The 23647-nt window shown below is 46.8% G+C and overlaps 1 protein-coding gene across 2 annotated transcripts in view; it reads left to right on the plus strand.

The window, feature by feature from the left end:
* Nucleotides 1-23647, plus strand: part of LOC144178522 (irregular chiasm C-roughest protein-like) — a 413379-nt gene that overhangs the window by 251916 nt on the left and 137816 nt on the right. For both annotated transcript variants that reach the window (XM_077706443.1, XM_077706440.1), the window contains exon 4: nucleotides 5180-5218. The gene's annotated coding sequence lies outside the window, so the exon portion shown is untranslated. The remainder of the gene's footprint in view (nucleotides 1-5179; nucleotides 5219-23647) is intronic.

Consider the following 23647-nt stretch of genomic DNA (forward strand, 5'->3'; position numbering starts at 1 on the left):
CGGAACGATCCTGCATTTCATAGCGAGAATTTAACATATATGTAAACTTATAAAGACACATGTCCTTATGTTTAGGGGCCCCAACGTTGCAATCAGCTTCTTTGTAGAAGCCTGAAAGCAGCTCAGCGGTAGAAGCACAATCAAGCGAATCCACTACCTGGCCCAGCAATAAAATTTGAAGCGGCGTGACTTCGTGCCTGTCACATACCCAGCACAGCTTTCCTTCATTTTACTTGCACGTGTTATATAAGTGTCAGCAAGAATTCTATCGAAAAGAGAAGGAGGGCCGATTGGAAGCAGGATATTTATCGCTAGCGCATTCACCTATGCAAATTCAAGCACTCAGCCCCCCCGCATATACCGTGTAACCTGACCTGAATAGCCACTGGGACATCCAGGAATACCTAAACATCGAATTGATTCCAACAAATGCGAATCAGGAAACAGGAAGATGAAAGCGCAAAAAAAAAGAGAAACGAAATGTAGGTCGGTAAGCTAATGGCGCTGAATAGGCGCCATGGGGCAACAGCACAAGCGCGCGTATACAACAGTTGCTCGTTTTCCGGGCCATTTCACCTGTACAAATCTTTTGCCCGCTTCTCCTTGGTACCGTCTTTTCCTTTTCAGTGCATGCGCGCACTTCTTGGGGTACAAAAAAGTGTGCCGAGAGGAGGGGCGTATCCTGGTCGTACAAAAAGAGAGGGCCCCGGCTCGCGAGTGCCCGCGCTGCTATACTGGGTGATGCTGACGGTTTGTACGTCGTAGGCTCCACCGTCGCGCTCTCTCGGCCCGCAGTCCGGCACAGACTGGACCGAAAGAACGGCACAGCCGGCCGGCGGATGCATTAGGAAAAAGTTTGGGGACATGGAGTGCATTAGATGGACCGTTACGGGCAGAGTGGGCCACGCTTTCGCCGCTGCTCCCTCTTCTGTCCGGCCTACGCGTATTCGCTTCCTTTATCATCTTGGTTATTCGGTCCCGTTCCTTCGGCTTCTTGTACGCTTTCCCGTATTTCGTCTAGCGGGATTTTCTTTTTCTCTCGCCTCTCCTTCGTCGACTGCGCGGCCATTCAGGGGATTCGTTCGATACGGACTCTTTGTGGCCGCAACCACCCCGGCATGCAGAGTGCGCGGGGCTGTATTGAACTCCTCCTGTCTGCGCTTTGCCTCACTTGGCGGGACTCTCTCTTCTGCTGGCAACTACGGCGGACGTCTGTTTTTGCCCCTACTTCACGTTGGCCCCGTTTGTGTCTTAGGGGTACGAAGCAACCGAAGGCAAGAAAATAGATTTGGAGGAGCGGAAACGATACGCTCGCGCTGGTCACGAGGAAGTAGATAGTGGAATGGTGCGACCCTTGTCGCACGGCGCGAAACGCAAGTCGATAGATGAACTGGTCACCCGGTTCCATCTGCGTGCCCCCACCATCAGTGCAATCGTTGCCCCACTAGAGAAACTCTTCCGTTGTTGTCTACCAAAAAAACATTGCTCCCTGGTCTTTTTGCAGTCTATAGCGGATCATTGTCGCTCACTCATGAACTTGATAAGTTCCTACTTTTAAGAACTATGACGAATTGGGTTGTTCTTAGATTAAATCTATTGCTTTACTATCATGAAGAGCCCGGGTCTGGTATTGATAGAGGTTTCACTGAGTCCAGACGAAATTACAGCACCTTATGTTGCGTGTAAAGCAGTTAATATCTTTAATGAAATATATATATTATATATATAAAAGAAAAGGCGTGCCTTCGTCAAAGCCCTGATGAAGGCAAGTATCTTGCAGAAACGTTAGCAACAATCATTTTTGGCTACCAAGTTCGAAGTTTTCTTTTCTTGTGTTCTCTACCATCTTCCAAGTTTTATTGCTCCTCCCTATATATATATATATATATATATATATATATATATATATATATATATATATATATATATATATATATATATATATATATATATATATATATATATATATATATATATATATATATATATATATATATATTTTGGGCCACTACACAACACTAGATCCCCTATGTACAGTTAGTAAAAACAGGTAGGCTGTTTAGGTAAACAAGTATACCCCGAAACAGGTGAGATAAAGCGTCCACTAACGAATTCGTTGTTTTGGTAAACCAGGGCGGTTTCGGTTTCCGCTTCTTCCGCGTCCGCAGATTGAGTGTCGGGCGTTTGCTAATTCCGCTGTGCACAGTGAACTCGCTCGGAGTGCTCTCGTCCTCACTTGCTGCCGCTGCTTTTGCTCTGGTAGAAGAGCTGTCGTCTGCCGCGCCTCTGATTAGATTTCGAAATCCGTTCGCCACCGCGCCGGCCCCGTTTCGCACGTCGTTAACGCTGTGACGCTGGAAGCATTTTGTTGCTTCCATGGAGATTCAGAAAGGGGCGCGTGATGGCTGGGAAACAAGCGCTCAGTTTTCAGGTTTAACAAGCCTCGTTAGACCTGAAGCTGGGCGAGGGGTCTTTAATCTGCTTTCGCCGCTTTACACACAGCCCGTCTGTACGTCCCGCTCTTCGCTTTGTGAGCGAGCGCGTGAGGTCAGGCTTTCTCTTACAAGGACAAACCTTTTTCCTTTCGTGCTTGTATAGTCGTCGCCTTAACATGGACGTCGTGCCGTCCTTGGGCAGTTCTTTAAACAGGAAGGGAAATTTACATGCCCTAAAACTACGAGCATAGCGTCGTGGGCAAGCGCTTGGTGTCATAGAACTGTCCCATTTTGTGGCGCCAAGGTGCCACAGTTTCTGTATACACCAGTTGCGTACACGGGGTTTCATTTCGGAGGAGGACATGGAGGGCGTTAGTAAAAAAATACAGCTAAACGTAGGACATAACACAATAGAACAAAACAAAAACCAAACAATAAAAATGGCACAACAGAAAAATCTTGCTATGGGCAGCGGTCGTACCCTTCGCAACCTTTGATTTTTCAGTTTTTTTTTATCTTCAAAGGCAGTCGAAAATGGTTCATTATCGTGGTGAGAGCCGGCGTAGAAGCGCTGTAAGCGTAATACAATGCTTGCGACAATAGCATAATTCTTTCGACCCTCTCCCCCTCTTTCCCCTATGCGCAGGCGGTATATAGTATTTGACCATGCACTGAATGGCCTATATGTATTTGGCTATGTAGATACACTGGGGCCGTCTTCTAAAATACTAAAAAGTGTATTAAAAACAAAACATTTTTGTGCCCTTAGCAACGTGCCTATAATCAAACGTTACAGTTGACTAATCGCTTTGTAATGCTAGCTAGGTCCTCTCAACCTACGCTAAAATCTCTGTTTTTACGGAATATTTTAGTCTCAGCAATCGAGAAGAACTTAAAGGTAGAAGCCTAGCCAAGGTGAGGAAGTGTGAACGCAGGAAATAGAAAAAAAGAAACAGTTCCTGTAGCAATTGCTTTCACAGAGTAATGCCCTGTTCTTGTAGAACACGCGTTAGGAATAGTCGGTGTAGTCGCAGCAAATGCGAGCGCGCGATGAACAAATGTTTAGCTTGCGAAGTCATGAACGGACAAGAGAGAAAAAAATTACCCAGCGGCTGGCTGTGGCCGAACCGCCAGACAAAATCCCGCCCAAAGATGATACGGCAAGCAGGAACGTCGAGGGGGCGCGGAAATATATTCGTTTTGCATCGATTTAACTTCGCTTCAATTGCGAGCTCGACATTGATCAATTCGCCGCGGCGACCCGGCTTAAATCTCTCTACCGTCACGTTTTCGAGCGACCCACGAACATTATGACACACTCGGCGGAGTACAATTCATTTTGCCGCTCTTCGCGGCTCCGGACACATAAATCAAACCCGTTACTTCTCTCTCCGCCCCCCTCTGAGTTTCCATGGTCGTTCTTTTTTTTTTTTTAATCTTTCTCTTCGCGAGAAGCGCGTATCAGGTGAAAAGCTCCACTGCGCACAAAAAAGAGATAGCTTGAGCGGCATCGAGGTGTTTAAAAACCGCGGGTGAAGCAGGGTAGCCGCGCCTGCCTACCACGACGCCGAGATACGTCCCCTCGGGCGTCTTCCAAGAAGGCCATGTTTCTGCCACCGGGGGATGGTGTCGAGCCCAGCAACACAACATCTTTACTGCCGCACTGACAATTTAAACTGTCCGCGCTTTCGCGCGGCTCGCAGCCATAAGGCGATAAGGCGCCGGCTTGACGAATGGCGTCATATCAAGAACGCTCGCTGACACTGTGGCGATGGCGCTGGTTTTCGTGGTTAAAATGGCCGCCCAGAAAAGACCCCCGTTTCTCCTCTGCGGGTGACTGCCTTAGCTTTTGTCGCTTCTTGTGCCCTAGCTGTTCTTGTAATTCATTTTTAGGGACGAAACACCGTAGGACTTCGCTTCGTCCGTGGCTTGTCCCTTGGCGTCCGTGTGCACAGTGTTGCGCATGCGCGAGGAGCATTCGATTGAATTGAATTGGGTTTGGATTGGATTGGATTAAATTGAATTGTATCGAATTGGATTGGATTGGAATTGCATAAACTGTACACGCGTTCATTTACATGCGCGAGTGGGTAATGCCACGGGTGATTTACGGTAAGAATGATCCCCAGTGCTTCGCCCACTCGTCATGATTCACCTCGTAGAGATGCGTGAATATTTTTTAAAATAACTTGTTCTGTGGTTTGCCATAAATCTGTTTTTTTTTTTCTTCGCCTGCTCCGAATTTATTCTTCGCGTTTTAAAGACCTTCGTGACATCAGAAAGTTGTGTCGTCGTACTTAACATTTAATGCATGCCTCGAGACTGATCTGACTGGGCTGCTCTCAAATGTGTATGGCTCCTTATTGCGGGCCTCCTGTATAAAAAATTAGGCCGTTATAAGCGGCTTAGAGGAAACGCTCGGCTCAGAACGTGCGTATTTCGCGAATAATAAAGTGCGACTCGCAGATAATGCATGGGCGGCCTGCCTTCAGGTTGCCGTTGAGGATAGTATTTCTGTTTTCTGATAATGTGTCATAAGGCTGCCCTTAAATGATGTGTGCATCGTCGCCCGTGACATTGAATAATACAAGATGTACCAGCCCCCGCATTCATAGCCTCATCTTAAAGCCCGTAGCCCAGAGGTTGAATTTTCAGGGCCGCTAGACACGAAGGGAAGGTGAATTAAAATTTGCTCATTTTTCTACTCTTTCAAAATGGAAGTAACATGTTTATTACGCTTTCAGGCCGCACTTCCGGCTGCTCTGGCGCCGTTTCACCACCTGGTAAGTTTCTCCACATATTTTTTTGTCACTGGAAGTATGCTTATTATGGTATATAACAACAAGGAATTGCATTGTAATGAACTACTGTAGCGTGACAATTCTGAGACATAGTAAAATTGGATATATAGATTACACTTATGAAACTTTTAAGAAATATCCGCCTTGTGGCACAGCGCGTTCAAAATTTACAAAAAAAAGCTAAACATTACCCGTTTAGGGGCAATAATGTTTTTGGGCAAGATATATATCTCTATTTATCTGCACGATGCTGACAGCATAGTGCTGATAAAAGAAGTGATTTTTTTTTTCTTCCGTGTCATCCATGCGGGATATAAGAGTACGTTAGGAAAGGAAAATAGACGGAAGTAAAGGCAGGAGAGCGTATGAAGATGCAAAAGTGAGGAAAGCAAGAAGAGTGATCGAGTGCGAAGTCGGGTATTGGAGTATTTAGATGAAGCATATTTCGCATCAGGTAACGCGCATAAACTTGACGTAACAAACGTCACGGCGGTCAAAAAACGCGACCCTTATAATCACGGAGTGAGCCAGCTCCCCGTTTTTTCCTTCTGTTATTGTTGTCGCATACTTCACATAATTCAAAGCAACTGTAAGAGGGCTGGTTCTCTTTAATGTGGGGAATCAGACTCACCAAAAAATATTTCGTTTGAATCCCTTTAGTGTTGTTATACACACTGTTGTAGAACGACGCTTCACAGCGACACTGGGCTTGTTTCGCACTTTTACGGGCGAAGCACCTTAACGCCGAGGCTTGTCCGGCGTCCGGCGTCCATGCTCATGGCACAGCACCGTTTAAATCGAAACATGTGTGAACAAAAGGTTCACAAAAGGTTAACAAGAACAAAAAATGTTCACAAAAGGTGAGAGAGAGAGAGAGAGAGAGAGAGAGAGAGAGAGGGAGAGAGAGAGAGAGAGAGAGAGAGAGAGAGAGAGAGAGAGAGAGAGAGAGAGAGAGAGAGAGAGAGAGAGAGAGAGAGAGAGAGAGATCCCGGAGAGCCGTGCTGCGCATGCGCGAGGAGCATTGGATTGGGTTGGATTGAATTGAATTTGATTGGATTGGGTTAAATTGAATTGTATTGGACTGGAAATCGTTTTAGCAGCAGCGAGCACAGTCACGGGTGATTTACGGTAAGAACGATCCCCAGTGCTGCGCCCACTCGTCATGATTCACTTCGTGGAGACGCGTGAATTTTTTTCGCAACTGCGTAGGCTTGTTCTGCGGCTTCAATCCCTCGCATCTTGCCCTTTCCCAGAATTGTTGCCGCGCTTCTTCTCTCGCGCCGTTGCTGATCGCGCAGGTCGTGCACCCACGCGGGGAGCCACGCTTTCCAACTGCGGAGGCACGGCGCGGGGTGGCATGACGAGTCCGCTTGGTTCTCCGCTGCATGGTCGTCCGTTTTCCCGAGTTCGTTCGCTCTAGTTTCAGAGCACGCGCACAGGCTTGCGGAGTTTCGGAGGCTTCAGACAAGCATGCATATTTGTTGCAGTGTGCCCTTTTAGTGCTTGCAGACGGACGTATTTGCGACGACACCCCCCCCCCCTTCCCCTGCAAATCGCATCTTAGCTGAGAGTATTTGTGGCTGAACTTATTGCCTCATTGATTTACTGAACTTGTTTTCTGATTGAAATGATTGAGTTTATTAGCCGTTTTATAAACCTTTGACCAATTCGCCACTTCGTGTACGTGCTGCTCCGTAACACTGGACTGGGCTTCCGAGTACGCGCAAAGATTTCTTGGCTGATTGATTGATTGATTGATTGATTGATTGATTGATTATTGATTGATTGATTGATTGATTGATTGATTGATTGATTGATTGATTGATTGATTGATTGATTGATTGATTGATTGATTGATTGATTGATTGATTGATTGATTGATTGATTGATTGATTGATTGATTGATTGATTGATTGATACGCAGCATTCTCTAATTCACCTCTGCGGATGTGCGGTACTCCGTGTGTATGTAACAAACTGCAAGGCTTGAAGCACACAGACTTCGAAGTATGCAACACAAATTTCTTGAAGCCGACAGTGCTCGCACCCCGGCTTTCCTTCCGCTCTCGGAAATTTTCTCGGCGCAGGCTGAACTCCTGTTTTTATTTTGAAGTGTGTCCCTTTTTCGGAGAAGCACGAAGAGAGCAGCTTTGTATCACGCAGGACTAGGTTAGTTGGCGCCTGCTTCGGAAGGAAAGAAAATACCGCTTCTCGGAGACAAGCACACGGCCTCTTGTCACCCTGATCCTGTCTCTTTGTTTACGCACAGCGGGCTTGCTTTGGCGTAATAAACATCTTTTGTGTGTGTGTGTGCGTGTGCGTGTGTGTTTGAGGTGGGGGGGGGGGCGTGTGTGTGTGCGCGCGCACGTGCACGTTCACGCTCTGATAAAAGCTTACTTTATTGTTTTTCAAACCTCTAGTGGTGCTTTCACTGCGGAAACGCGTGCACAGCAGTGAAGCACCCTTGCCGTGCTCCTTCGCCAGGTTGTTGGTGTGGAGGGCGCCGCCACTTTGTTTATCGCGGGCGGGGCTTTTTCTAAACAAAAGCAAAGTGCCGTGTACTGCCATATTACACTGAAGTGCAGTGTCATACTGCTGCTTATTCAATGTTTGCTATAATTCATTACTGCGCCACCTCGTCCTAGTTTTAGCCAAACGAACCAAGACACAAGCGTGAAGAGTTAGCCACACTGTGTACTGCAGCGTTCTTTTCTTCACAGAGAAGAATTACCGCCTTACGGGCAACTACAGAATTGGGATTATCCGTCGTTACGAGCGGAGCGTGCCGGCATTGTACTGCCCGCCCGTGCGTATTCCTCTCCTTCGACAGGCGCCCCTTCGCGCACGTTCTTTTTCGCTGTCGTCGAGCAGTAGCAGCACCGGTCGACCGCGCCCTCGGCCCGCGTTTACGGTGCGCGGCAAAGGGGCTCCTCGCACCGTGCGTGGTTTCCTCGGAACCGCTAAGGCGTACAACTTTCCTTTTTTTGTTCTTTTTCTTTCCCCTGGCCCGCGAACTAGAGGAGAGTTGGGAGGGAGGTCGGCAGGCTCGCATCTGGCGTCCTTCCCACGCCGTATCCCGACTAGCAGCCGCGCTCAGCACACAGTCCCGAGACCTAGCGTCGTCCATCTCGGCCTTTACAGCGCGAGATCGAATGCGTAAACAAAGGTATCTTCCCCTTTTCCACGACCTGTCTCTGTATCGCCTGGTAACGCCCCGAAGAAGGAAGGTCGTGGAAACACTTGTTTCCTCCTAAGAGACGCAGTAGTCGGGGCTCCGAGTAGGCGGCTCTGAAAGAACAGCCTTCTCACCCCCTTGCCTCCTCTCACCCGCTTCGTGTACGCCTAGTGGCTCGTCCCTTGTCCCTGTTTTGTTAGTCCAGGGGAGAGGCGGGGAAGCTCACAGTTCTGGCTTGTTTTGTAAATCGCCTTTTTTACACCAATGAGAGGAGAGGGGAGGAGAACGGGAATGTTTTTCACAGCCGGATCTACGTGTGTTTACTAATTAGCAGTAAAGTAGGCCCGCCTGGATCAGTTTGGAGGGTGTAAACGCATTGTATAGCTAACGACGGGGACACCGGAGATGTTAAAGATAGGACGCTGTAATGAGACCTCGTGGTAGACCCGGAAGCCGCTGTTTCCTTCCCTTTTCTGAAGCGATCAATACCTGATTATCAGCGCTATAAAAGAAACCAGCAGTTTTCTACAAAGCAATTTTGAATGTTTCCTTGAGTGGTGTAGTTTGGCCGGGTGTTCGTCAACTCAGGATTCCGGTCTTGATTCAGCCGTGTGTGTGGTTTATCACAGGGCTCCAAATAGCAAGTAAGTTTCTTTCGTTGGGCGCTCTGATTCGGCAACGCGAAGATTGATATTGTTGTTCATGAGACAGATATAACTGTTTAACCGCCAAGATGCTACGCCCCCCTAGTCGAGCTCACCCGCTCGGTGCCTGGATAGACAGTTTTGAGTGGTCGCTGCGATGCTACCTCAACAATAATAAAACCTGATAAGGCTTAAAAACTTTATAGTAATAAAAATAAGACAATAAAAAACGCGCAATGCATCTTAATTTCATGACAATCTTTAGCGGCTTTTAGTGAATTTTTTGTGTAAATTTTATCATAAAGTGCACTAATTTCTTTTTAACTGTTCTAGTTACTTTTTACAAATGGCATAGTAAGTTGAATTCGTTTGTATGGTCGAAAACCGACGCTGATTTCTTGCTTACAGTTTTGTGTGATCGTGTCTTTCGCTGTTTTGCAGCGGAACTGCTCCAAAGTTTTGCGGTTTGTTAAATCATGTATTGGTATTGTTATAACGGTACTATATTGTTTATTGTTTTTAGCACTCACAATGCGTAGTGGCCTACATTCTTGTAACATTGAAGGCAGGTTATGTTGGAAAGCATCGTACAGCAAACCGTCGTTTTCTGCGCTGGTTTACAATATAAGTTGGAGCTTATTCTAATTCGCAGCAGTATTGTAAATGAAAAAAAAAAAAAGGGGGGGGGGAGTTAATTCGATCAGCTTAAAGTTCGCTCTTCTCTGTGTATTTTTTTTTTTTAATTTCCGCAGTGCTGGACTAGAAAGTAATGACAAGGCTTCAGAGTAATAAATGCGTACCGGGATAGACACATCATACAAGCTAAGAAATTGTGTTCGAGGTAATTGACAGAGAGATTAAAATGATACTCGGGGCCAAGTGTAACTTTAACGTGGGGCTTCGACCTCCGGAAGCACCGATATGTTCTTTTCTATGCGACAGTATCGTACCTGGGTCATTACAAGGGATGGTACCACCTGTGAAACAGTTGTTAACGCCAGCATGAATTTCCAGATAACCGTCATCAACATTTGAATACGCGAAAAACTGTTTTCACTGCAGTGTAACTAGTATCAGTTTGTTTTGAAGACGAAACAGCGTTATAATCGAAGTAACACAGTTATCTCATTGTTCTAGAGGATCCAGGTATAACTGAGGCTGCTGTTATGCGTTTTCAGCGCAAATGCAACGAGCACGCTACAAACTTGAGGCAGAAAATTGAAGCGCCATTCCATGGCTTAAATCGCTGCTATTGGGTAAAAGGTGTCATCATATTTACTGGTAAAACGAGTGCAAATGCACAGTGTCAACGTTTCCGAAAGTGCAAACCAAGATAGGAGCAAGCGAAGTAAGCTGTGGGCCGTACCCCGTCAAAATTGTAACAAAAGCAGGGAGAAGGGGGTGGGGGGAGGGCAAAGAAGCCATTTACCTGATATAGAGGCCCTCGTAAAATTTGGAAGAAGCAAAGAAAGCTCAACGTCCGCCTCCACTTGACCGCGAAGAAACAAGAAGCAGGCCTGGCTTATTGAAAGCATCGCCATGAAAATCGCCTTGCGCTTCTAGCCCTCAGGCTGAGAGCGTCGAAAATCTGGACTACTCGAGAAAAATGTCGGCTGCAAAAGACGGCTAAACAGCATTTGGCCGAGATTTGCTTATAGCTCTAATCAGCGTTCATCGGGGCGGAAGCATTTGGCGCCTGCCTGTCTACTTTGTTGCCCGGAGAGGAGGCGTCGGTCCGTAAAGCCCTCGTTTCCCACCGGCGGCACCCCGTTTCGTTAGGAAGTGGTTGTGCCTCGAGTAGACAGACGTCTGTCTGCCCGCGTCCACGGTTGACCTCTTCGAAAGTGGCGGCACAAGACGACTGGAACCACACGGGGGAGGAGGCGGGTGACCGGCGTAGCACAAAGCGGGAGGAGCACTCACTCCTTTGGCCGGGAAGCGTCAGAGCACAGAGGAGGTAATTACGCGGCGGCGGCCTTCAACTTCCCGCGCAAATTAAATTGCCACTAAAGACGAGGCCCGAGGGGACTTGAAGTACACGAGAGCGGAGTGAAAGGAGCAGGCCTGCCAGACGCACTCCGCCGTGGCCACCGCAGACCCCCTGCGTGCTTGTTCCGGACGAGTCTTTTGAATGCCTCGGTGCCCTTTCGGCGGGAGCAGCTCCCTGTTTTTTGACCGCTTAGAGACTAACGGCAACTCGTTAGTACGCTGCCATATTGCCTTCGTTTCTACGTAGCGTTGTTTGAAACGGACAAATTGCCGGGGAAGAACACGTGTGGCTTCAGTAAATTGAGACTTAAGCGGAGGAGGCGGCCTTCATGTACGATATGGTGTTTGCGACGATCTCCGTAACCAGTTGTTGGTGGCTGTAAACGGCGAAAATAAAATAAATTGAATAAATTTTGAAATGAGATTTATGTACTGCATAGTATTGTCAAAAGCGGTTCCCTAATCATGCACACTTCACGCTTGTTTAGCCTATACAGCAGACCAATAGCCCGCTGAATGAGAAAACGTCACTTAAATTCGGCTTTAGGCAGCACGTCAGATTTTGGGTTACTGGCTTGATGGATGGGTTCCTGAATATCATAAACGCTATGCAAACGTATAAATTCCAACGCCGCAAACGGAAAACGAATGCTACCTTAAATACAGCTGCGGCACGCTTCGAAACAACACACCTCAATAACCGTCCATTGCGATCGAATGCGTAGTCCAGACCAATGAGAAGGCAAAAAAAAATGGCCGGAAACTTTCGGTCAGTGCTGAAACGAAAAGACACCCTGAAAAGAAACCAAACATTATCGGCACTGATGTATAAGCGAACGTTTTGCTCCACAGTGCGTCCTTAGAAAAAAGAAGAGTCCGTAAGAGTGGAAGACTTCTGAATATGGGCTCTTCGCTCAACCGAACACCCACACGTCGTCGACCAAGACGCAGAAATTTGGTCGATTAAAAGCTTTGTGCATGTCCGAAGTATAAACGTCGGCTGGTTATATATTTGCGGAAGTTAGTTAAATATAGCAGTTTACATCTGACTGCCCACATATTCAGACTGGTTGGTGTAACTCTACAGCTCTTCTGGTTGTCTTTGTTGTTGCCCCCTTTCACCTACTTACCTCTTTAAGGAGCCATGAAGACACAATACAAGTTTGTTTTATTCGAAACATTTCGTGTTTTATAGTGCCCCCAGCGCTTGTCCGGGTGCAAACGACGATTTATTCACTGAGAAATTAATGATTTTAAGTTAAAAATTGGATTTTCCCTCTAAATCGTGTGTTTTTATGGTCTGCAATGACATCACAGGAACCGACCGCTCTGCAGCCGATTGCGCGCGGCCAGGCTAGAGTGGCGGCGTTCGCGCGGTTGTTTACGTTAGTGAGCCTAGATGGCGCCACCACACCGCGGCAAGCCGTTTTCTGCCTTTGGTTTGTTTTTGACTGTATTTTCTGGGAGAAAATAATCGTTTCGTGAAACATAGGGCTCTCTCGACAAATATGGTCACGTAAGACACAGTTGCTTGCGTCAATCGGCCAGTGTCGGGTGAGACAACCCCAATGCCCAACAGTGCTCTGCAGCTAAACCAAGCATAGTGCGCGCAGTGCCAAGAGCAGTACGCATCCGTACTTCTATGTGCACATGTGCTTTCGTAACTTCCACTGTTTGTCCCACCATTCTTATTGCTTTGAAAAAAATGTGCCCTAAATTTAAGCACAAATAGCTTGTTCTGCAAGCTTATAAGCTCAGCCTAATTTGTGTTTGCTTTTGCCGGCCTCCGCCAATCACAGAGCAAGCTGGCATGACATCAGAGGTTCTGTTGCGGGAAATGAGCGAGTGGGTCGTATGGTCATTCTTTCCCTAATTATAAATCTTATTTGAGCGAAGATTATGTTAAAAGTTGTGTCACTATGATTCTAAAGAGGCAATCGTTTGAATGAACCAAACTTGTGTCTTGTCTTCATGGCTCTCTCAGCCATGAAGACAAGACACAAGCCTCTACGCTTGTTCTATCATTCCCAGTTCCACGCAATGCAATATGTCCTGTCTAGGTAATACGTTCTTTATACTGTTTTCTACCTTTCCTTTTAAAATGTAATGAGGTCACCGAATCCATAAACTTTTTTTTTTTCGGAAACTGACGTCTTGAGATTCCTCGAACTGAAACCGACCGGAACCAGCTATGACGACAATTGCCGCGAGGGTTAAAGCCACCTATTAACTTGTATGTCGACATGAGCTTATTTTTATACCGTATTTTTTTTACTCTCCATCTCAAGTGATTTTGGTTCTTTTCTGAATATCTTGTGGTTCAGCCCTTCTTCATGACATAAAACCCGCAATAAATGTTGGGTGAACTAAAAAGTCACCGATAATTTGAATCCTGCTGCTTTTTAATTTCCCTTTTCTCGCCATTATACAGACCGACCACATCTCTTGAGTATTTTCCGCAGACGGAAGCCCACTCGACATCTCTTGCAATAACGCACGCTACTTTTTCAAGTAACGCATGCCATCAGCGTTTTCCTCGCATAGTACACGCGTTGCGCATCGATCAACTTTACAAATTGTCTTTTCAGACGGATTCATCGTTCTGTAATGGGCTCCCGAACACAAAATGAAGCAGCGTTTAAAGGCCGAAAGGTTATTTTTGACAACAGGCATGCTGTGCTTGAGTACGGTTTATCTCATTACAGGCTACTGTACAAAGCTGTACATAGCAAAGTACTACTGTACATAACACTGAATGCCTCATGACAGGCAGTACGTTTCGCACTCGTTATTTCTTTATACTAGGGCACGGCCATACTTATTTGAAACTACCGCCAATATATCATCGATCTTGTCGTGGTAAGAGTTACATGAAGGCTTATGCTTGAATTGAATAGGCTTGCGCGCGTGGCAGACAATCTCAAGCGGCCCCGCCTTCTTTATTCCTCGCGCCAGGCCGAGACAGTTGTCGCAGCTGTCGTAGCATTCCCAAACAATGACGTCATCCGAAGTACTACCCTACCAAAATACGCAAATAGACGTTTCTTGCGTCTATAGCTTACGATATTCGTGTTTTTGTCAGTTGTCCAATTATAACATTAATTTCTCACGGCATATACAGGGACAAAAAAGGTAACTGTAGTGTGCGAAAACGCAAGGTACGATGTTCTCAATAAGCTTTGTAACTGTACAAGAGTACGTATTTCATTTTCCCGCACTGACAGTTGCGTTTCCCAGTGATTCTAAGCCGTGCGGAAAATCGGATATATCACCATCAAAGCCATAAATCGTCACAAGTAGCTAGCTGCCGCACAAAAAAGCCGTATTTTCAACATGTCGTTTTTTATTTCTGGCCTCCCGCATAAAGGTTTGTAGAGTTTAGGCTGACTACTTCGTTGATTCGCGCATCGATCGCTGCTTTACTTTATCTTCTCGCCGCCATTTTTTTCTTTCCGTCTTTAATGTTCCGCAGCAGCGACCTTTCATTTTGCTCCGGTGCACCGTACAGCCCCACTCACAGCGGCGGGCGCTCGCGGCGAGACCGGACCGCTTGTGTTTGCCTTAAAATGCGGCGGCCGCCGGAATTCCCCTGCGCTTATGCCGGCACGGTTGGGCTCACTTGAGCGCTTCTGAATCCGATTTGTCTGCGGAAAAACGGAGGAGGGCTCGCCGAGACCCAGGCGAGGAGCTCCGCGCCGAGCAAGTGCGCCGAGCTCCGAGGCCGAGCTGTAGACTGCTTTTCTCAATTACTTCGCCGTCAACTACGCCCAGCGCTTCAGGAATGGCGTCCAAGTGCGCAGGATCGCCGCGATGGCCTGCGTCGCGCGGTGGCGCTGTTTGTCTAATGTTCGACGTGCTGCGGCGTACGTGGCACAGCCATGTCCATTGTCCATGCCTCCACAGCACTTCTACTGGCTCCTCTCTCTCTCTCTCTCTCTCTCTCTCTCTCTCTCTCTCTCTCTCTCTCTCTCTCTCTCTCTCTCTCTCTCTCTCTCTCTCTCTCTCTCTCTCTCTCTCTCTCTCTCTCTCTCTCTCTCTCTCTCTCTCTCTCCTCAGTGTGCTTCCCACGCACTGTATTCGTTTGTTCTGCTTAACATTTATTCTTCACTTTGGGGACATCTCCCAGTAATTTATACCGTTGCAAAATGCCTTTCAATTCTGTACGTGCTATAAAAGGAAGGTTTTTTTTCTGGCCCCTCGAGGACGTAATATTGTTGAATATTTTCCTCAAACACCGCTCGTCCTCGGTGGTCAGTCAAGGAGCGCTCATAATGTATAAGACGCTCGCTGACGTCGAAAAGTAAATCAGCGCGCAGCTTTTCGAAGCTATTGTAATTCCCTTGTATGTTTGCCTCTTACTATCTAAATATTTTCGCTTACAGCCTCCACGAAATTCATAGTTGAAATCCAAAGTGGCTGCGCAGCGCTCGAGCGTCGGAAGCGCCACTTGGTTATTTTTAGCTAGTTTAGCCACAACGTAACTTTTAATGAACGCACGTTGAGGTTGGTGTCATTTACGCTATTCTTCAGCTCGACGGACACGAATTCATCAATATCGAGATAAGTATTCATCCCGTGCACTCTCTGAAACTGTTCCGCGAAGATAAAGGCGATAGTTCCAATACACTTTCAAAACACCAGAATATAAGGCCACGTAAGCCAGAATCCGGCTGTATATACGACCGCCTTCTCTCCACTCTATCGTACTGTATGCTGGGACACACCCCTAAGAACCGTCTCAAAGTAAAAGCATAGCACAACCCAAATATTTTATACAAAATATTTAGATTGCAAAAAAAAAACGAAAATAAAACATGGCACACCCGCTAGTGTTAAATTACTTACAACTGCTGGTTTTTGCACCGCATGGAAAATAAAAACACCTCGCGCGGATAGCGTGCCCCCAAAAGCTGCACCGTTTGGCTTCAGCATGGAGGAGTCCTGCGGGAAACGCATTAGATCTTAGTGGTTGCAATGCAGGACCAAATTTTCTGTCCTGACGGCAATTGCAAATGTGTACAATTATGAAGCAGTTAAAGAAAAACGCGTCTGAAAGATTTACACGCGTCTGTCGATTCGCTGTCGAAATACGGCTGAAACCTGAAGCATCGTCCCAAATTTCAGCGTCGGAAAAATTGCTTGCCTACCAAGTCCCAAGTTGATAGAAAATTTCAAACGAGCTTCGCTATTTTTATCTATGCTTGATACGCGTTGCTGTGTGAAAGTTTTCACTTTTTGATGAAGGCTATTGAACACCCGCTTTTTTTGTGATAAGGAGTGAACGCACATTTATACATAGGGTGGCGCAGACCGAGCTTCCCCATACATACGCACTGCTCCTCCACCCAGACGGATCGAAACTTCATTGAAACTTATCGGCCTTTTCGAGGAAACGAAAACAAAGGGCGTGCTCCCCCTTAGAAAAGTAGAATTGAGGAATGCAGCGCACGAAAAACTAACGCGAACAGCCTAAGAAATAAGAAGAAAAATAAAGGGGGAAAGAGATTCAGTGTTGCAAAGTGGCACATGAGTGCTGGTAAAGAGGGCCCGGAGAGCCCATTGAGCGTGGTTCCGCAATGGATCGCAAGGGAAGCTAGCGCAGAGTTAAAGTGAGAGAGAAGGCGTGGGTCGAAAAAGGTGTCCGTGATCGCAACAGCATCAACGAAAAAACAAAGCAGTGGCGGCACGGTTCCGCCGATTTCCGCTCCTCGGGGACACTTCTCAACCGAGAGGAGGGGCACTCCTATAGCGGCTGAATTTCCACCGACGGCTTGGGGAGAAACTGCTTAATCGACATGTCCTTCGAAGAAAATCAACCGACTGAGAAGCAGAGAAACAGAGGCAACGCTCAGTTCCCTGCTTATACGCCGCCACCCCTTCTTTTCCTACCTTCCTTGTTTCCTGGTGACCCCTCGCCCTCTCCAGTCGTTCTTTCTTTGTCATGCCTTCCGCGGCATCGTATCATCGTCGTTTTTTTTTTTTTTTTTTTCTGATCTTGTTCAACACGCACGACACTGATACAGATCGGCTTGTCCCCTGGACGAAATTCGCCTGCTGGTCTTGCGGAACGGCAACACATGCGCGACTGGCGACCGACCCGCCCAGGTCGTGTCCTCATGTCGCAGGCTGTCTGTTGCATCGGTGGATTTCACGCTGACGCTGCGGTGACCTTCCGACGAAGGCTAAATGGGATCGAAGTGGCAGGAGCTGGCAGCACGCGCTCCTTGAGTGTTGTGTGGTGGTGGCGCAATAGAGGGGATTGGGACATTAGCCGGGATGTCTTTCGCCTGCCTACCTCTAGGTAGAAGCTCCCGTTCTATCGTTGCCCCACTGTTCGCTCCTTCTCTCTTCCCGAAAGACAAGCAGGGAGGAGAGAGGAAAAGGTACTGGGCATTTTGCAGTTACGCAACAACCGCGCCGTGTGTGCGTTCGTGTGTATGTGCGTGTTTCATGCACAAAGGGTTGTGGCCAGTGACGCATTTTAGCCAGCATGTCAGTTCGAACACCATACTTGCAAACACAATTTTTTTTTCTGTTCGTCGCTGTTACACAACTTGCATGCAATGTTCTTCGAGGAAAGGGCGGCTAACCATTCCTCTTCCACTTTACGCAGGGTGGCAGTAAGGGATGTTTCACGTCAAACACTGAAAGCACATACACGATGAAGAAATCTTCGCCTATGTCAGTGCAGTCGAACTTTGTTACGAAGTAGTATCGGGGACAGTAGTTTAGTTCGTTATATCCGATTTTCGTTGTAACACTAGAGCTAAAAATCGGTTCAAACCAATCAGTAATCTGGCTCCCGCAAATGCGCTTGATACAAAAACGCATTATTTTAATCTTCGAACCCACTACAAACAACGTAACACTTATCTTTCTTTCTCTTGTTACATTCCAAGCTCAATGAGCCAGAACATGAAACGGCAGATTACAACAGAACAAAGTTCATTTGACAAAACAGGTATGCGTTCCTATTTTTTCGAGGAAGGATGCGATCTATGCCTGGTGGCCATTCACAGCACTCAGCAGGATGAAGCTTTCCTCAGTGTCCACGAACAAAGGGACCTGCTCTACTTCTGCAGTTTCGGACGCCGGGAGTTTTTCCAAGTATACTTTCTCAGCCTACTGGTCAAATATTTCTTCGTTATATCCGATTGTGCGCGCGGCCCTCACAGTTTCACTTTCATTATAAAAGAATAAGTGTCATCGAAAAGAAGCGTGACCAACCAAAGTTCGTATTGAGTTCGCTATAGTCGATTATTCGCTATATCAGTGTTCGTTATAACGAGGTTTAACTGTAACAAGAAACGGAGGGAGATCCAGAGACCGAAGTGAACAGAAAGAATGAAAAATGGCAGGCGACTGCAAAGAAGCGACCAAGTAGGCCGATGAAAATGTAAATTGATGCTGCGGAAGCAACTGTACACCTTTCGCCTGATTGATTTAAAGGCACATGACAAGCATGCCCAGCAAGTTTTGTGTTCGCGCTCCATTTTGCAACGTCCGCTTTTGTTGCCACTCGATCTTGGGCATTGTTACTGATGTTCGTGTATTAGCTGTGCGTTTATTTTATGTCTCGCCGGTTAATTATATGCGGCACCCATTTTGATATCGCCGTTGAGAAGGTGCCGCTAGATGATGCAGAAATGTTTTTGAATGAATATTGCGCATTTGAACACCCAAGAAAAAAAATCTGACCGCTGCTGTACAGAGCCGGTGCACATCACATGCACAAAATTAGCATCTACCGCAAATACCGAAATATTGACTTCACCTTTAATTACTGTGTGTATTTATATTAGAACCCAATGATGAACCTGAACCCGGATGTTTTTATTCTGCCCACTCATGCGCTCAATTGCCTGTTCTCTGAGATTCATGCAAATTGTGTGGGTAAAAGTGGTGCCGGGTTCGGGTTCGGGTTATTTTTTTGTTTTTGCCTACGCTGGCTGCACCCAGGATCGCACCTATCAGAAAAATCCTGTTAGAGTCATAATGGATGAACACGCACTCGTACTGAGATGGAACCTTTTCCATCTCACAGATGAACACCTTGTTGACCTGTGTGGCGCTGTCAGACATACGTCGAACCCTCGGAACCATCGAATTAGGGGCGCCGAGCGGTCGACTACAAATACGGTTCCTCTCTCTTTGTTTAAGAGTTTGGCGTCTCGTTGAGCGCGCGTATTTCAAATTTCATCAGACGCGCTGAGAAAATAATTTCGTTGGAGAAGGACTTGAGTGGCCGAAACCTAATTGCAAGCTGGAAGGCAACGCCACAACACGATGTAAGCAAGATGAATGGTATTTCGCAGAAAAAAAAAACCCAGACTGTATTTACTTATCCAAAACCATCTACAACTGCTTATCGCAATGTTGAACTGGTAGATACGACGAGCTGGTCGCGAACTCGGAATTTTAAACAATCCTTGGCTTTCAAAAACACAGGAGGTCAATCTCAGTCGCCTTCTCTTATTCCAGCCCGCCCACGTCGAGCAGGTATATTCAACCAACGTTCACCTTCATTTACTGGCAGGCGCAGGCGTCTTACTCGCAATGTGACAATTGATAAAAACAGACGGGCGCTCTACTTCGAATTTGCTCTGCAAATATCTCGGCCATCTGACCCCCTTTCCTTTCACGCTCTTTGTCTTACAGCCCCGCGGGCGTTCTTTTTCTCTCTTTTGCTTTTTTCCTCATCTCCTTCTCACCTCTCTCCCGCGATCCAACCACGCCGAGCAGTCCCTAAACCCGTTTCTCTTCGGGAGGCACAGAGAAGCCCGGTTGTAGGCATCACTGGACCCGGCGCTTTTATCGTTCGCGATTGTGTCTTGCTCTTTTCTCCAACGTGACTTTACTCTCTCGCACGGTGAGGCGAGCGTACTCGCGGACTCTGCAAGAGCCTCCGTCGGTGCTGCCCGCCTTTTGTACGTTTAAGCGTTCCCTGCGAGGAAGGAAGGCCTGAAAGAGAGGAGTTAACAAAAAAAAAAAAAAAATCAGGGAGGCGTTTACGTTGGGCTTCTCCCCCTTACACGGGAGCCCGACGGCGAAGCCACTGCTTGGGTATATAAGAGGAAAAAAAAACGACTCGGCAAAACTCTGGCTGGATAAATAAAGATTGAAGTCGGAAACACGATTGCCGAAATGAAATGAGGTGTTTCGTTGCTTCTGCGTTATTCTTTTTCCGCCCGCTACCCTACTCGCGATTGCTTTCCCGTCTTTTCGTCTTCGTAACGTTCCGCGTTTCGGAACGATAACCAGAAAATGCCGGCCGGAAAAATAAATGTAAATCGTAAGAGGAGACGAAAGTGGAGAGCTCGCTGAACCGGGGCTGGCGAGCCGAAAACCGACTGTGGCGCCTCCCAGTTCAGCTCATTTCACTCGGATTTTTCTCAGCTTGCACGCGGCCGTTTTAAGAAATCAGAACGCTTATTTCCGGAAATTAAACAGAAAGGAGGCTCGCCTGCCCTCGCAAAAAGCAACAGTTCGTTGCGACTGTTCCTGGCAGGTATATCGCGACGAACAGAAATCGCTGAAACGTTTGCCAGAACTATCGAGTCTTGCATATCACGCCCCGCGGAACGGGTCTGTAGACAAAATGAGGTAAAACCTCTAATACGAAGGCATTGGCTGCGCAAATGATGACTATTCTAGCTTGCTCTGTATGAAAAGAAATGGCCTGTAACTAGCTGTAAAAATGTTACATTTTATGTAGAAAGAAAGAAAGAAAGAAAGAAAGAAAGAAAGAAAGAAAGAAAGAAAGACGCTTTCGTTATTTATCCCCACCGCCAAAAAAAGAAGAGGAAGAAACGCTATGCCTCCATCTTCGTTCCACCTTGCGTCATAACTGTCTCTGTACTCATAGGTGGCTGCAGCTCCGATAGCATCGAAATATATTGCGAGCGTGCTGTACAAGCCATTATCGAAAAACTCGTATAGTCTATAAAAGAGAGCGCATCTCTGTTGCTAGGCGACGCCAAGGCGCGTTCGGCGTGCGCAGAGCGGCTCACCTGATGAGCAAAAGGACGCCCAGCCAGCAAGAAAGAGGATAGCGCGCCTTTCTTGCTGGGAGGAACATCCCTGGGGTTGTGTTGCGCCGCCGCGTTCAGCTGTCTCTGCTCGCTGGTGCATGTGTAGTGTATGTGTTAGTGGTGTTGAGGCATGGGTGAAACAGGACTACCGGCTGACACCGTGCAAAACCCGGGTTGCGTATGAAAGTATGACACTGTTTCGCGTCGTTGAACGTGCAGCGTCGTTTTGTTTGACTTACTTGCGCTTCCTTCCGTCTTTTAGCTTCTCACATTAGTATATGCGTGCTAATAAAGCTGCAATGAGCACAGGAAGTTTTTCGCCACCTGCAGTAAGCAATCGTTGCTGAACGGATGTCATAATGAGCGCGTGTGCATTACAGCCTATCATTGGAAGCAGGACGCATCCGGCAATGTTCATCGGCGGAAACCCGCGAACCTTCCTACTTGCATCTTGGGATTGAGTTGGTTTTAAGTTGAGGTTGTTTAAAAAGAGAAATCGCTTGAATTTATTTCTGGTTTAGACGTGGAGAACACTGCATTTTCGCTTGGGGGTCGTAAGGATTTGCATACCCTAATGTTTGGCCCTAAAAAAAGATAAATTGTAAGCGAGAGTTAGTAGCTTGTTTTGGATGGAGGAATGCTGTCGCTGAAGCGCTGGCATATGCACCGCTTGCAAGCGAACAGCGAAGACAACACGTTGGCTTGTTTGTTATCATGTGCCTCTTCCGGATTTTACCCGTTTTTCTTTTTGTTTTTGGTGAAGAGTAGCGCAAAAAAATGAGAATGCGCGACTCGTGGGAGGTGTTCAGTCATGAATTTCCTCTTAACTTCTCCCACGTCGAGGGAGCACGAAACGAGTCGGAGGGAGACACGTCGTTCGCGATGCTACTTAGGTCGCTCCGCGTGCATCTTTGCCCTGGCCTTATGTGCACACACACACACACACACTATCCTCAAGCGGCGGGGTACTACAACTTTGGAGGAGGCATAAGCGGCCTGGCGTTAGGCGTAATGTGCGCCAGGGGTCCGGGGTGTGCTCATCCGGGCACGAGGAAAGGTAGGAATGCAAAACGTATGCTAATTCAATCGTGGGCGTGCAAGGGAGGAGGATGAAATGAGGGAGAAAAGAGATAAAAACAACGAAGTGGGAAACAGTGAGAGTCGAGCGGAAACAGATAAAATGTGTAAAAACTGCGCGTCAGCATTTAAAAGAAAGCCGGGCGAAATGTAATACCTCTAGCGCTGGTTAGAAGCTGCCTAATTTATGGATGCCCTGACTACGTTTTAGAAGACGCCAAACAATGAAGAGGTCTTGCGATGGGCATACAGGAAATGGAAGCATAAAAACAAAACTTGTATTTCGTGATTCTCTAAAACACCTAAAATTTCTGCCTTGTGACTCCCAACCTCCCTTTCCCACCTTTTCTCCGCTCCTTCTGTAACCGGTAACGAGTTTCTGAAGAGCTTATCGCGTCCCGCAGCGTAGATACATGCTACTTGAGCGCCGAGAGTGCATGAGGAAACCGGCGCAACAACAGCGAATGGCCGACTGAAATTGTTATTGGTTATCATTTTATATTAAAGGAACCCTGCAACACTTTCGATTAACACTTTCACTCTTCCTTTCGCGTCTGGAAGCACTGCGAAAGCTATAGTTATCGCCAGCACGGAGCGGCACTGCGTGATTTGCTCGTCGCACCAGATACGCCTCCGTTTCTGCTTTGTTTTGTGGCTTTATTTTCAAAGGTGTCATCGAAAGCGTTCATTGCTGCAACTGAAGGAAAACCGGCCAAGAGCTGCTACATGGCCTTAGTGACGTAATTCAGCCGGTCGAAGAACGTCAAGACCAGGAAAGAGAGAAAAATCTTTTGATCGAGTTTCCAAGTTATATGATGCACATAGAGCAGTAACTTTTGGCTGAGGTACTTGCGACCCCCTGGCTGAGGTACTTTGTGACCCCCTAATCTAAGTACTGAGTGTGATGGGTGGCTACGTTATGCAAGCATTTAAGATTTGAAAAAAAAAAAAAGTTGAAAAAAGTGTGTCAGGGTTTCTTTAAAGAATTCATTAATACTAAGAACTTACAAATGTGTGTGAGATGGTTCACACTGTTTTGGATGACTGTTATTTCTACTATATTATGTCTGGATTACAAATATTTCTCTCTTGGATTCTTGATCTAAGTTAGGTAAAGCACTGTGTATATACATGAAACTTCCTGATACAGCTTGTTCGTGCCGTCTTTGCAGTAAATAAATGATGACGTACTCAGCGAAAATTCATCGCTGATATTCGGGCTTTACGGTTTTGCACCGGTGTTTGGGAAGAAAGGCAAAAAAGCAAGGAGGGATTAATTCCACCGAACCCGCAGAAAACGCCGGCATTTTATGCAAATCCATGGCCGTGGTGCGAAAGAAGCCAGCTCACGCGGAAAGGTTGCTCGTTTAAATTCATTTCCACCCCGCTCTTAACGCCTCCATCAGGTACCCAGCACACGTTTATGGGCCGCCATTTAATCAACACTTTGCCAATTTTGTGACGCATTTTTTTTTTTTACAGCCTTTAAGGGTTT

This window comes from Haemaphysalis longicornis, unplaced genomic scaffold, assembly GCF_048455015.1.
Source record: "Haemaphysalis longicornis isolate Haplotype H1 unplaced genomic scaffold, Haemaphysalis longicornis Haplotype H1 scaffold_4, whole genome shotgun sequence".
Taxonomy (NCBI): domain Eukaryota; kingdom Metazoa; phylum Arthropoda; class Arachnida; order Ixodida; family Ixodidae; genus Haemaphysalis; species Haemaphysalis longicornis.